We start from the raw sequence: 12,482 nt of genomic DNA, 5'->3' as shown, positions 1-12,482 counted from the left end.
AACCAACTTCATCAGATGAATTATGAAATCAGAAGAAGTGGATTTTAGCCCACGAAAGCTTATGTCCAAATAAATTTGTTAGTCTCTAAGGTGCCACAAGCATCATAAGGTTATTCGCACAGGAGAGACAACATGAGAGAATGGAAAAAGAAGATCTTACAAAAGAAAATCAGGATTGCTAAGGAGCATCTTCTTTAGGAGGTGGTGAAAAAATGACACATTTTTTGCAAAAAAATTAATTAAATATGTTTTAGCATAAAAAAAAATGTTTTCAACCCACCTTCTCTGCTTCCCTGACCTACTCTGATCTCTCTGATTCTCTCACTTTTTTAGGAGTTAACTGCTTTTCTTTGTCCCATTTTCTTTTCTTTTCTTCGCAGACAGATTAGACTAAGAACATTTAGTGCACAATGGATCTATTATATATCTGTTTCACATCCAGATCTAAAATGCCGCTTCATATCTGTCCCAGAACTTGTATTTTGATGCAGCATTTCTGTACTCTTCTATTATCTCAAAGCACAAAGAAAATGCTCAGGAAAGAAGTATGGACAATGTAGTTGAAGAGACAAGCCCAAAGCCCAACCTGCTTAAAAGATACCACCTTCTTTTTAAACATGGTACACTGCTCCTTGAAACTATCAGTAGCAGAGTTTCAGGATGAAGAGCCAGGTATGCAAATTTGTTTGCTGGCCAACCCTATGATAACAAACTCAATAAACTGGGTTTTCTTTGCAACAGCACATTGGCACATGCATACAATCCTGGGGGGTCCATTTTAAACCCTGAAAGACTAAATGTCTGCCTGAGTAGAATTTGTGCCGTGTGCCACTGAGAGGTCTCAAACTTTTCCATAATGTGAACCACATCTTAATACAGAGAGATTGTCTTGCCAGCCAGCTCTTTGTGAACCTGAGCAACTGGTCCATAGACCACCATTTGGGATCTTTCAGCTTTGGGAATAAGCACTGTGTATAGGACAAACTCCATGGGTGTGTTGCTTCTTAGCACTTCTCAGGAGCTAATCCATTTTCCCTGTGTCTCTGCCTGCTTGTCTATTCAGAGGTCAAGTAGCTTTCTGGCTGACTAGAATGCAGTAACTCTAGATGCCAGGTGGAGGGACAGCTCCAGTTTAGACTTCATTCTACAGCAGTAGGATGGGTGTCAGTAGGTCCAACGGAGGCTGGGCCGGGGGCGGGAACGGGAATGAAGATGAGGGTATGTAATTTACACCACCTCATGCATCACCACCGAATTTGGTCCCAAATGAGTCTCACCCTGAGCAACTCTTGCGTCCAGCCAAGAGATTCTTGCCTGGCTTCATGGCAACAACATAAATCAGCCTCAGGTTCATGTGAACGTTTTGCACATTTGAGCTAACCTTTACACAAATCTGGTGGGTCTGCCAGGTCTAGGAAATGACATGAGTCTAGGAAAGTCTCCTGTGCCTTGAGGGTGCGTGGTGAATATTTCACGTGGCCTTGACGAGCTCTTACAGAATATTTCACTCTCAGAATATTTTTTCTTTTCTTTTTTTTTTTTTTAAATTCCCTGTTGTCAGGCTGTTACTACAACTGCAGACAGGATGCCATAATCTGACACCCTCTCCCCTGATACACACCTGCTAATGTGCTTACAGGCTAGGGAGAATCTGCCTGGGCCACGAAAGCTGGGATCTGAGTATTGTGAAGGTGGTTTAGAATAAAAAGCATTCATTAAGGGTTTTTTTACCTCAGTTCCCTTTATATAACCACTAATCCTCCCGCTGTCGAGGCTTCGTGGCTCGTCCAATAGTGCTGATCTAGCACGGTCATGGTCCTCAAGCTGGGTGAATTGAACTGGGCTCTGTCCAGAGCTCCCTCCACACAGCCTGTGACTAGACTGAGTCACTCATGGGGGTTGTGGGTTAGCGCCATCTTGTGGCCCCTAAAGTTATCTCACAGGAAGTAGACTAGGGAGAGTCATGGAGAAGGGGTGATCGAATCAGATACCGAAGCCTTCATCTTATTATCTCATTGTTAAGTAAAAGCATTTCGCTGACATTTGAAAGCCCTTGTTTTCTTGAGAACGCTGCATTTTCCTTCGGTCAGCATGATGAGGAGCATAGAATAAACCCTTTGATAGATAATCATTGAGCTCTCTGGGACGTTACAGCTCTGCACGGGTTAAGAAGTGATTTCCCCCATTTCATCGTTACACAATTGGCCTGGCTCATTCCAGTGTGGGGCACTCACTATCCCCGAAGAATCAGATATTGGCCGTTCTCAGAGCAGGATACCAGAACACCCAGTCGAAAAGGGACCTTCCCCGGCCCGGTGAAAATGAGCAAGTGAGGGTTGGGGACAGCGAGCGACAGACAGAGGGGGGATGGAGTGAGTGGGGCGGGGCCTTGGAGAAGGGGAGGGGCAAAGGTGTTCGGTTTTGTGCGATTAGAAAGTTGGCAACCCTACAACTGACCAGTGGTCGAACCCACTATGGCAAAACATCCCTATAATGCCGGCAAGGCCCACTAGATTTTCCCCTGAAGCAGGAGGCAATTTTCTTTGAAAAAGACAACGTCAGGTGTTCTTTTGCCCTGACTTTTGCCCTTGAATCAGCAGATGCTTACAGCCACAAGTTTCACAAACGTCAATGATTTTATTTAAAAAAAAAAAACAGAAATGAAAAAAAAAAAACCCTCTCCTCTAGCTACAGCTCGCCTAAAATTAGTTTGGGGTTTACTAGACACATCGACTTCATGCTGCGAATGCTGAGTTACTTTCTGTGTTAAAAAAATATTATTGTTTACCTAACTGTTCTTCAGTGAGAAATGGGTGTCTGTTTCTTTAAACGGAGAGAGCTGAAGGCAGACAGAGCGGCTCCCAGCTTGTTTGCCGCCTGTGGGGGGAGAGAGATGGAGAAGAGTGCATCCTGTTGTTGAGTAGAAAAGGAGACAGACGGACAGACAGACAGGAGGAAAGGGTCCCCCATGGATGTTTGCAAGAAGCTCTCTCTCCCTCCCCCAAACTTGGTCCTCTGCCTTCTCATTTTTAAACCGAAGCCCTGAGTTCTGTCAGTGCAGCCCAAGATAGAACAGGTTTATTAGCGACAAGAGATCTTTCTTCAGCCCAGCTCTGTGGGGAGCTATATTTCTGTGTAATGGAAGGGTCACAACAGACCCAGGCATTTAGAAAGATTTTATCCAGAAGATGGTATTATGACTGTTTCGTAATTTAAGTCTCTGTTTATTTAAGCACTTGGGGGTTTAAAAACCAAAAAAACCTCTGCATGTCAGATCTGTGCTCTGGGCGCATGTGACTGGGATGGGACAGGACTCAGCAGAGGCTCAGCACCAGAGTTCAGGGAAAGTTGGTGGTTACATTTGGATGGGGTTGTCATCAGAATCCATCACCGCCACCCCCAACCCAATGCGTGCACACACACGTCACCCTAAGTTGCTCTATCGTTCCAGTGAATCTAAAAAGCCTTAAGCAAAGCTCTACCGAAACTGCCGAGACTCTATTCTTCCCCCCGCCACACACACACACACCCCCAAAAAAGCCCCATAAATCAGCACTCAAAACTCAGCCCAAAGTTCATTCCTGTCTTGGTCCCAGCACGTTCACTCATAACTCAGTCTAAGCTTCCATATTTCGAATCCTGACTCCTTCCTATCTCAGCCCCATGGGCGTCTGCGTATCTCGGACTTCTTTAGACTGAGCACCTTGTTCTCCAGAATGCTGGCGAACGAAGTTCCAGTTAAGGGATTTGCAATAAAGCCTGAAGCCAAGACACTTCTGTCTGGTTTAGGGTTTTGTTCCCTTTGGAATCGCACATTTTTACACTAAGGGTCAAACTTCCTGAGGTTGCCTCTAAAACGGCAGGTGCCATTTTCCACATTCAAGCTTTGAGCATGCAACTTTTCTGCGCTCAAATCATACCAATGATTTCAGGCGCAATCAATGCATTTGTGCCTGCGAGTCAAGAAGCCGCATGCCTAATTCGCGCTTTGATTTGCACATCCAGATAGTTTTCAAATACAAATCTGAATGTTTGGGTGTATAAAATTGTGCCAGCCATCTGAGAGGTTTGACTAAGATCCCTTTGAAACCATGTCCTTAGGAATAGAAATTTGTGGGTCTCTTACAGTTGCACTCAAATGCAAAACCTTAGCTCCAGCCTTGGCCAAATTAAGATATTTTACCAATTGATATGCTTATTATTTGTATTACCCATAGCACCTAGGAGTCATAGTGATGGACTATGACCTTATTGTGCTAGGTGTTGTATAGTACTCATACTGTTAAAGTCTACTGTGCATTACTGAAACCTAAAAACTTCAGAGATCAGAGTAAAGGTTGAGTGTGACTAAGCTCCATAGACAGATAGATTTGTGTGATTGCATGTGCTCAGCTGTCTATAAGAGCCTTTGAGAAGTGTGTGCATAAGTTAGGTATTATGACTGAGTTGTAAGGCATGTGAATTGAGCTGGGTCTGGACACTAGCATTGCAGTAACTGGTGATCTCCTACATTTTTAGCATCTACTACATCTGCTGTATAATTTACCCATCCCTGTCCCAACTTGGGTGCATGTTGCCACTGAAGTATAAATGTAATTGCTGAGTTCATAGATATGATTATGGGTATTATAAATGTCAGATTGCACCAAACTGTAAGCTCGTTAGGCCAGGGGCTTTCTTGTTATGTGTTTGCATAGCTCCTACCACAATGGGGCCTCTGTAATAAAAATAAGAAGTAACAAAAATCCAAGTACAAAGGAAGGTGAACAAAGGGTGCAAAAGCTATTATCTAGTAAACAGTTCCAACTTTCTGTCTCTGTCCCTCATTCACAATGCTGCCTGCCAGCCCCTGGTAGGACAGCTGAAAATGAGAAAGCCTTGGGCTAGAAGTGGACAAATATTGTCTAGAGGAGAATGAGTTTCTTGCTGTCGTTTCATATATTTTCATTTTTGTTTAATTGCGGGCACTGTGTATTCTAAGCAACCGTATTTAGCCATCTCTCTTGTGCGAGGGGTTTATTTCCCTGCATGTGTAATTTACCACATGTGCTATGGTGTTGCAATTCATTTCTCTCTTGGCTGAACTATGACATTCTGTGGGGATGGGCATCCTGCTACTGGAAGCCTACAGCCACAGGTGCTGTTCTCGTTAGACCGGCTCTCCTGAGAGGAGGGCCCTGTATTTCACCAGCAAAGCTATTTGTGCTGATGGAACCGAATTAAAAGCAGGGGAGTAAGTTAACTAGATGTCTTTGAACACTCCTCAGACCTGGTCAATGGAAAACAAGGGGGCAATTGCAATGCTGGAAATAGCCTCTACCAGCCCTTAGGCAGCCATGCATCTCAACCAGTGAAAGCAGAGAATGCCCTTTGGAGTAGAACTGAAGATGCTTGAGAGTTAGGTGTGTACTGTGTATAAATAATCTAGGACTCTTTAGTAATCTCAGGAGCCATTTCACTTGTTAGGTAGCTGTTGCCATTCCTCCCTAACACTGGCCTTGCAATGGTCATCCATGACTTTTTTACTCCCGGTCTACGTTCCAGCAATGCCCTCTACCAGGGACTCCATTTGAAATCTGCCCAAACAGCTGATTGCTTCCTGAGTAGGGTGAGATGCTACGAGCAGGTAACCTGTGTTGTGGGTAACTTCCAGGTACCGTTAGACTCTATAATGCCTGGGATGGCCTAGGAGCAGCTCATATGAGAGACCAATTTATATACTATCCCAACAGTTAAGATCCTCTAGGGAGGTCCTGCTGTCAGTTTCCAAGTTAAAACACTCCAAGGCTGACACATTGCTTAGCTGAGGGCCTCCATCTTCAGAATTGTCTCCTCTTCACTGTTCACCAGAGCATGAGTCTTGTGAGCTTGAGGTCAAGGCATATTTATTTGTCCCATCATAAATTTCATGGTTTTATTGCAAGGTAGAATCATGATTATCAGGTATCACCAAGGGTTGTGTACTCAGGTGTCAACAGAGAGAGACAGAGACACTAGCAGGTCATTAGGATGAATGTGGATAGTGGTTCTCCTGGACCCAAAGGTTGAGATTTTCCCTGACTGAAGGATGGGAATTGGGCATCCAGATCCTTAAGGTGGCTTTGAAAATATCAGTTCAAGCATAGAGCAAATAGAAGCTCTACCACTGACCTCAATCATCACAGGATTAACCTCCAGCTTTGTAAATAAGCACCTGCCATGGCAATAGGAGGTCTGAGTACATTGAAATAAATAAATTCCTTTTTAATATCATTCAGCATGAGTTACCAGGCATGCTGGTCATGCTGTGAGCAAAGGAAATCGGAGTTTTCATTCTATGTCCTAAGTCAAGTATTGCCCAGCAGTGGTATAGGGAATGATTTGCTTAAACTTTACATATAAGAAGAGACGGGTTTGACATGAACTTGCAGATCCAAACATCCCGCAACTTCATAGGTTCCCAGATTTAAATCCCAGACCCAGATCTCACAGGTGACCCATCTCTGTAACAGACTAAACAAAAAAAACCAAACTCAGGTGGAGATTTCCATTACCAGCTGGAGGATGTAGCCCAACAACTGGGAGCTGGCATTGAAAATCTCCACCCCAGATCTTTCCCCACCCTGATCTTATTGAGGTTCAAACTCCTGCCCCAGAGCTGGGTGCAAAGTTCGCATCTCAGTCCAAAGGGTGAAGCAGACAGATATGCAAACAGGACAGTTTTCTCATGGAGGAAATCTCCCACATCTCATTGGTCCTGTTGTGGTCTTTTCAAAGCAGCGTCCCCCTAATTTTGATTTAAAATAACCCACCCAATTTAAGAGGAAAGTGGCTTTTTAACAAAAATTAAATAAAACTCAGCAGGGATGGTTTTATACTGTAATAAACAAACATTGGGTAAGCCTTGAAAATGCCTCCGGCATTGAAAGAGGCCTGATGTCACCACATGCTATAGATGAGCTATATTAACAGGATAATGAGAGTTACTGGATAGCATCATCTCTTTCATCAGCCCACATGAGGCTAAACATGTGTAAAGCCAAAGAGCACATCTAGTTGCAGGTTCCTAATATTGCGTTTCATCTGTATTAATTTTACTAATTAAAATAAATTTTTCTTCTGTACTGTAGACAAACAGTAATCAGGCCAAAAGGAGAAGGCTCCAAAGACTAAGACAGTGGATAAGATAGAGGGGCCTAGTTCCTCAGATGGTATAAATCAATAGTTGTGGGAGTTTTGACTGAGCAAGGACTGAAGGATTTGGCCCATCGTGACTTTAAAGTGTTTCTCACATTCTGGTCATTAGCCAGATGTTTCAGTGCAATTGCACTCCCAGTGTCCCACAGAAAGGGTCTGTGTGTGTCTGCGACACACTGAAGAGGTAAAATGGGAACTTCCACAAAAGAATGGCTGAGCTTCAGCGTCAGTTTTGTTTCCTCGTGGTTGATTCTGAACACTTGTTAAAACTCAGTCAGATATTCCCTCAGGGAGCAGCAGCTTCCATTATTTTAGTCTGGAGAGAAAACTCCGAGAGTTGGGGGTTCAGCGTGGTGTTTGTATCTGTTCTGTGTTCTCACCTGGAGTATACTGTTCAGTTTTGATCTCAAAAAATGACATAGCATAAGTGAAAGGGATTGAGAGAAGGCTACGAAAATGATGCATGGAAAGAGGTCTGTACGAAGAGAGACTGGGGAAAAGGGACCTGTTTGGTTTAGCAAGGAGACACATAAAAGGAGATTTGATAGATATATGCAAATTAACGAATGGTATAGTGACAATAGGCTATGTGCTCCTGTTTACCCATCCTTACAATTAATACTAATTCATTTATACCTAGCTCTTCGTACTTTTCATCCACAGATCTCAAAGCATATAACAATGGAGGTAATATCTTCACTTTACAGATGGGGAAACTGAGCTAGGGGTGGTGAGGCAACTTGCCCAAGGTCACCCCACAAACCTGTGGCAGAGCTGGGAACAGAACCCAGGTCTCCTGAGTCCTGCCCAGTGTTCTGTCCACTAGACCACACTCCCTCCCATTAATTAATGAACAAAGGCATATTCAACGCAACTGAACGGCAAAGCACTTTATACTGATGGAGGGAAATGCTTTTTTTTACACAATGCCGAATTAGCTGGTGGAACTCATTCCCATGAAACACCACTGGAGCCAAGAGCTGAGAAGGATTTTTAAAAGTATTAGATCATTACATGGAAAATGAGAACATCCACAGTTACATTAAATTATTTATTTATTATTTGTTAATGGGGGACATAAACCCTCATGCTTCAGGGTATAAACCAACCTCTGGGGGTAGGAAGGATCTGTCCCTCCAAGCAAGTTATTTCAAAAACATCCACAGCCAGGTTATTTGTCCCTATCGCTAATGTGGTGGCCAGCAGAGACCGGATACTTGCGCTACCCTAGCCCCCTTCACAGTAACACTCTTGCCCAAACTGCACCCATGCTGCAAATATATTCTGTTAGGGCCCAATCCTGAGAGATGCTGAGCACCATCTGCACATAGGGTGACCAGATGTCCTGATTTTACAGGGACAGTCTTGATTTTGGGGTCTTTTTCTTATATAGGTTCCTATTACTCCCCACCCCCTGTCCTGACTTTTCACATTTGCTGTCGCCTCAACTGCCATGAACTTCATTCATCTTGCATGACTGGGCCTTTCACTACTAGCAAAGTTTGAGAATTAAAGATGATGGGCCTGCTTCTGCTCCCATTGGCCTCCGGAGTGATCCCTGCCATGTGCCCACCCAGGGCAGTCAGGAGATCTAAGCAGTCCCCTGGATATCCTCCCCGCATCAGCAGAACACACATAGCAGGGAGAGCAGCTACTCCCTAACCCAAGCAGATAGAGTGCAGGGAGCAGGAGGAAAGTTGGCTCCAGCCCCCAGTGCACCACAGCTGACACCAAGGACAAAGTGGCCTGTGCCACCGAAAGAACTGGTACAGACTAATTCTCCCACGAGCAAGCGGGGGAAAGGGACCAGGTTGTGAGTCCCAAAGTCACAATCCTATTCTTACCTGCTCCTGGAACAGCATAGCTAAGTGCTTCCACTTACTTCGACTGCCTTATATGATTGAAATAAAGAGTCATCGATACAGTAGATAGAGTACTACTTGTAGCTACCTAGAGATATTTAAACACAGTACTTGCTCTGCGCAAAAAAATGGCTTCTTATCCACCTAAGGGATTTCAGCCTCCAACTCTCTTTTTGTAGCGGTTCACCTTGCAGCAAGCTCAGTACCTTCAAATGCTGCCTACGAAACATTCTCAGCCCAGAAGCTGTTTTAATATTTTAAATGTTTTTCTCCAGCATTGCAGCAGCTGTACTATAAATAAAAGACATTTTTCTCTCTGTCCCTGGGCAGCTCTAAAGCACCAAATGGTAAATAGGGAGGAGAAAAGAAAAGAAAAAAGTTTTGTTCCTGGATTGGAACTTCTCCTAAATATCAAATATTAACCCCCCAAAATTCCCTCCAGGGCTATAGATTTGATGTTAGCAAAACTTCCTGTCTTGCTGAAAGGCTCTAAAACAGTCAGGGTTTAAAAATGAATTACTCCAATGAGAAAGCATGCCTGAAAAGCTCCATTTCTGCAGCTGGACTGCTCCATCTTCAATTCAGATCCAGTCCATGTTAAAATATTGACTTGTGTTCCGTAACCTGGAGCAGTTAAAAAAAATCTATTGGGCTTTATGTATTTTGCTTTCATGTGGCATTGCTGGGTGTAAGCCCAGAGTTTTGATTGTGGAAATTGTAAGGCCAATGCAAATTTATGGTCAACAGGTCTGCATTATGGCAAGCTATGGCACTAAGCACTCCTCCTATGCTGTCCCATGTCTCCACCCCTTCTTGGAGCGGTGGCAGGTTTCGGAGTTAAGATGAATGGGACAGTTTACACCTTTTGGAGCTATTGTTTCAGGCTGCCTGCAGATTCAGGCAGACATCCATTGTACTCAAATCACATTTTCAAGCTTTTATTTGCATCCACTAGGACAAGACATTTTTTTTAATGAGAGCTGAGATTCTGATCTCATCACGTGACTCCAAGAGCTGGGGTTGGATAGTACCTATGCTTTAATCCAGACCAGACAGTAGTTTTAATACCCTTTTTCAACCAGTTGGCAACTTCTGTACTAACAAGAAAAGGAGGTTCCTGCTTTTTCCAACAGTCCATTTGGCTGGGTTATTTTGATTTTTGTTATGGTTGCACATGGGACTTTATTGGAGATCAAGGCTCCATTGTGTTGGGCACTGTACAGTAAGAGGGAGTCCCTGGCCCAAGTCCAAGTAAACAAGGAAGGATTATTATCTTCATTTCACACATGGGGAACTGGGGCAGAGAGAGGTTAAGTGACTTGTCCTGGGTCACACAGGAAGTCTGTGGCAGAGCTGGGAGTGGAGCCCAGAATTCCTAAACCTCAGCTTAGTGCATGAACCCCAAAAGTCTCCCTCCTCTCCACTTTGAGCTATAAAATGACAAAGATGAACATTGCCTAAGGGCTTTATTAACTTTAACCAAAGCACTCATGTGAAGCAGGCAAGTGAGGATTATTATCAACATTGAAAGATGGGGGAAGTGAAGCAGAGAGGTTGATGGACTTGCCCGGGGGCACAGGGAGAGGCAGAGTCTGAGCTGGGATGCTGGAGGCCCTCACTCTGAGTCCTGTGCTTAGGCCACTAGATCATGCCTCCCTCAATCACATAATACAGTTGGCCAGATTCTCTGATGCAGTGCAGCCACTGTCTACTACACTGCCAGCACAATCCGGCCCGAGCCAGTGTAAGCAGCTCCAGAAGGATCACCCTAGCATGGGTAAGCCTCTGGTGGTGCATAGCTGCCTAGAGGCTCTTTCCTCCTGAGTGTTGAGAGTTTAGCTAAAAAGGGAGGACGCAGCTCCTGATCCCCCACTGTGTTTTCTGTTCCTTGAGGGTTACTAGCAACCAGTGGCCACACTAGCTATAGGCAAACTAGGCAGCTGCCTAGGGTGGCTGATTCCTGAGGCAGTAGATTTCTGGGTGACGTTGCAACCTGGCACACAAGGTTGCAGCACCCCTCAAATTCCCCCCCCTGCAACACACACATACTTTTGCAGTCCTTCTGGCACCCTTGGAGGGAGGCGGCATGCTGAAGTTTTGCCTAGGGTGGCAGATTTTCCTGAGGAGCCACTGCTAGCACTACAAAAAGAAGGATTCTGCGTGGACTCCTCCTGAAGATCGAAACAACAGACTGGACTTCTACATAGATTCCTTCCATCAATGTGCACAGGCTGAAATTGTGGAAAAGCAGCGTCACTTGCCCCATAACCTCAGCCGTGCTGAACACAACACCATCAACAGCCTCAGGAACAACTCTGACATCATAATCAAAAAGGCTGACAAAGGAGGTGCTGTCATCATCATGAATAAGTTGGAATATGAACAAGAGGCTGCTTGTGGCTCTCTAACTCCACATTCTACAGGCCATTATCCTCTGATCCCACTGAGGATTACCAAAAGAAACTGCACCATCTGCTCAAGAAACTCCCTGAAAAAGCAGAGGAACAGATCTGTGCAGACACATGCTAAGAGCCCCGACCAGGGGTATTCTATCAGCTACCCAAGATCCATAAACCTGGAAATCCTCGATGCCCCATCATCTCAGGCATTGGCACCCTGACAGTGGGATTGTCTGGCTATGTGGACTCTCTCCTCAGGCCCTACGCTACCAGCACTCCTAGCTGTATTCAGGACACCACTGACTTCCTGAGGAAACTACAATCCATCGGTGACCTTCCAGAAAACACCATCCTGGCCACTGTGGACATCAAAGCCCTCTACACCAACATTCCACATGAAGATGGACTACAAGCTCTCAGGAACAGTATCCCTGATAATGTCACGGCAAACCTGGTGGCTGACCTTTGTGACTTTGTCCTCACCCATAACTACTTCACATTTGGGGACAATGTATATCTTCAAATCAGCGGCACTGCTATGGGTACCCACATGGCCCCACAGTGTGCCAACATTTTTATGGCTGACTTAGGGGACGAGAGCTAAGGAAGCGTTGTTCTAACGCCCCTACTGTACTTGTGCTACATTGATGAGATCTTCATCATCTGGACCCATGGAAAAGAAGCCCTTGAGGAACTCCACCATGATTTCAACAATTTCCATCCCACCATCAACCTCAGCCTAGACCAATCCACACAAGCGGTCCATTTCCTGGACACTACTGTGCTAATAAGCAATGGTCACATAAACACCACCCTATACCGGAAACCTACTGACTGCTATACTTATCTACATGCCTCCAGCTTCCATCCAGGACACACCACACGATCCATTGTCTACAGCCAAGCTCTAAGATACAGCCACATTTGCTCCAATCCCTCAGACAGAGACAAACACCTACAAGATCTCTATCAAGCATTCTTAAAACTACAATACCCACCTGCTGAAGTGAAAAAACAGATTGACAGAGCCAGAAGCATACCCAGA

This window comes from Lepidochelys olivacea (genome assembly GCF_965140295.1).
Source record: "Lepidochelys olivacea isolate rLepOli2 genome assembly, chromosome: 14".
Classification (NCBI taxonomy): domain Eukaryota; kingdom Metazoa; phylum Chordata; order Testudines; family Cheloniidae; genus Lepidochelys; species Lepidochelys olivacea.
The sequence above is the reverse complement of the archived record's forward strand: the minus strand, read 5'-3'. Positions refer to the sequence as shown.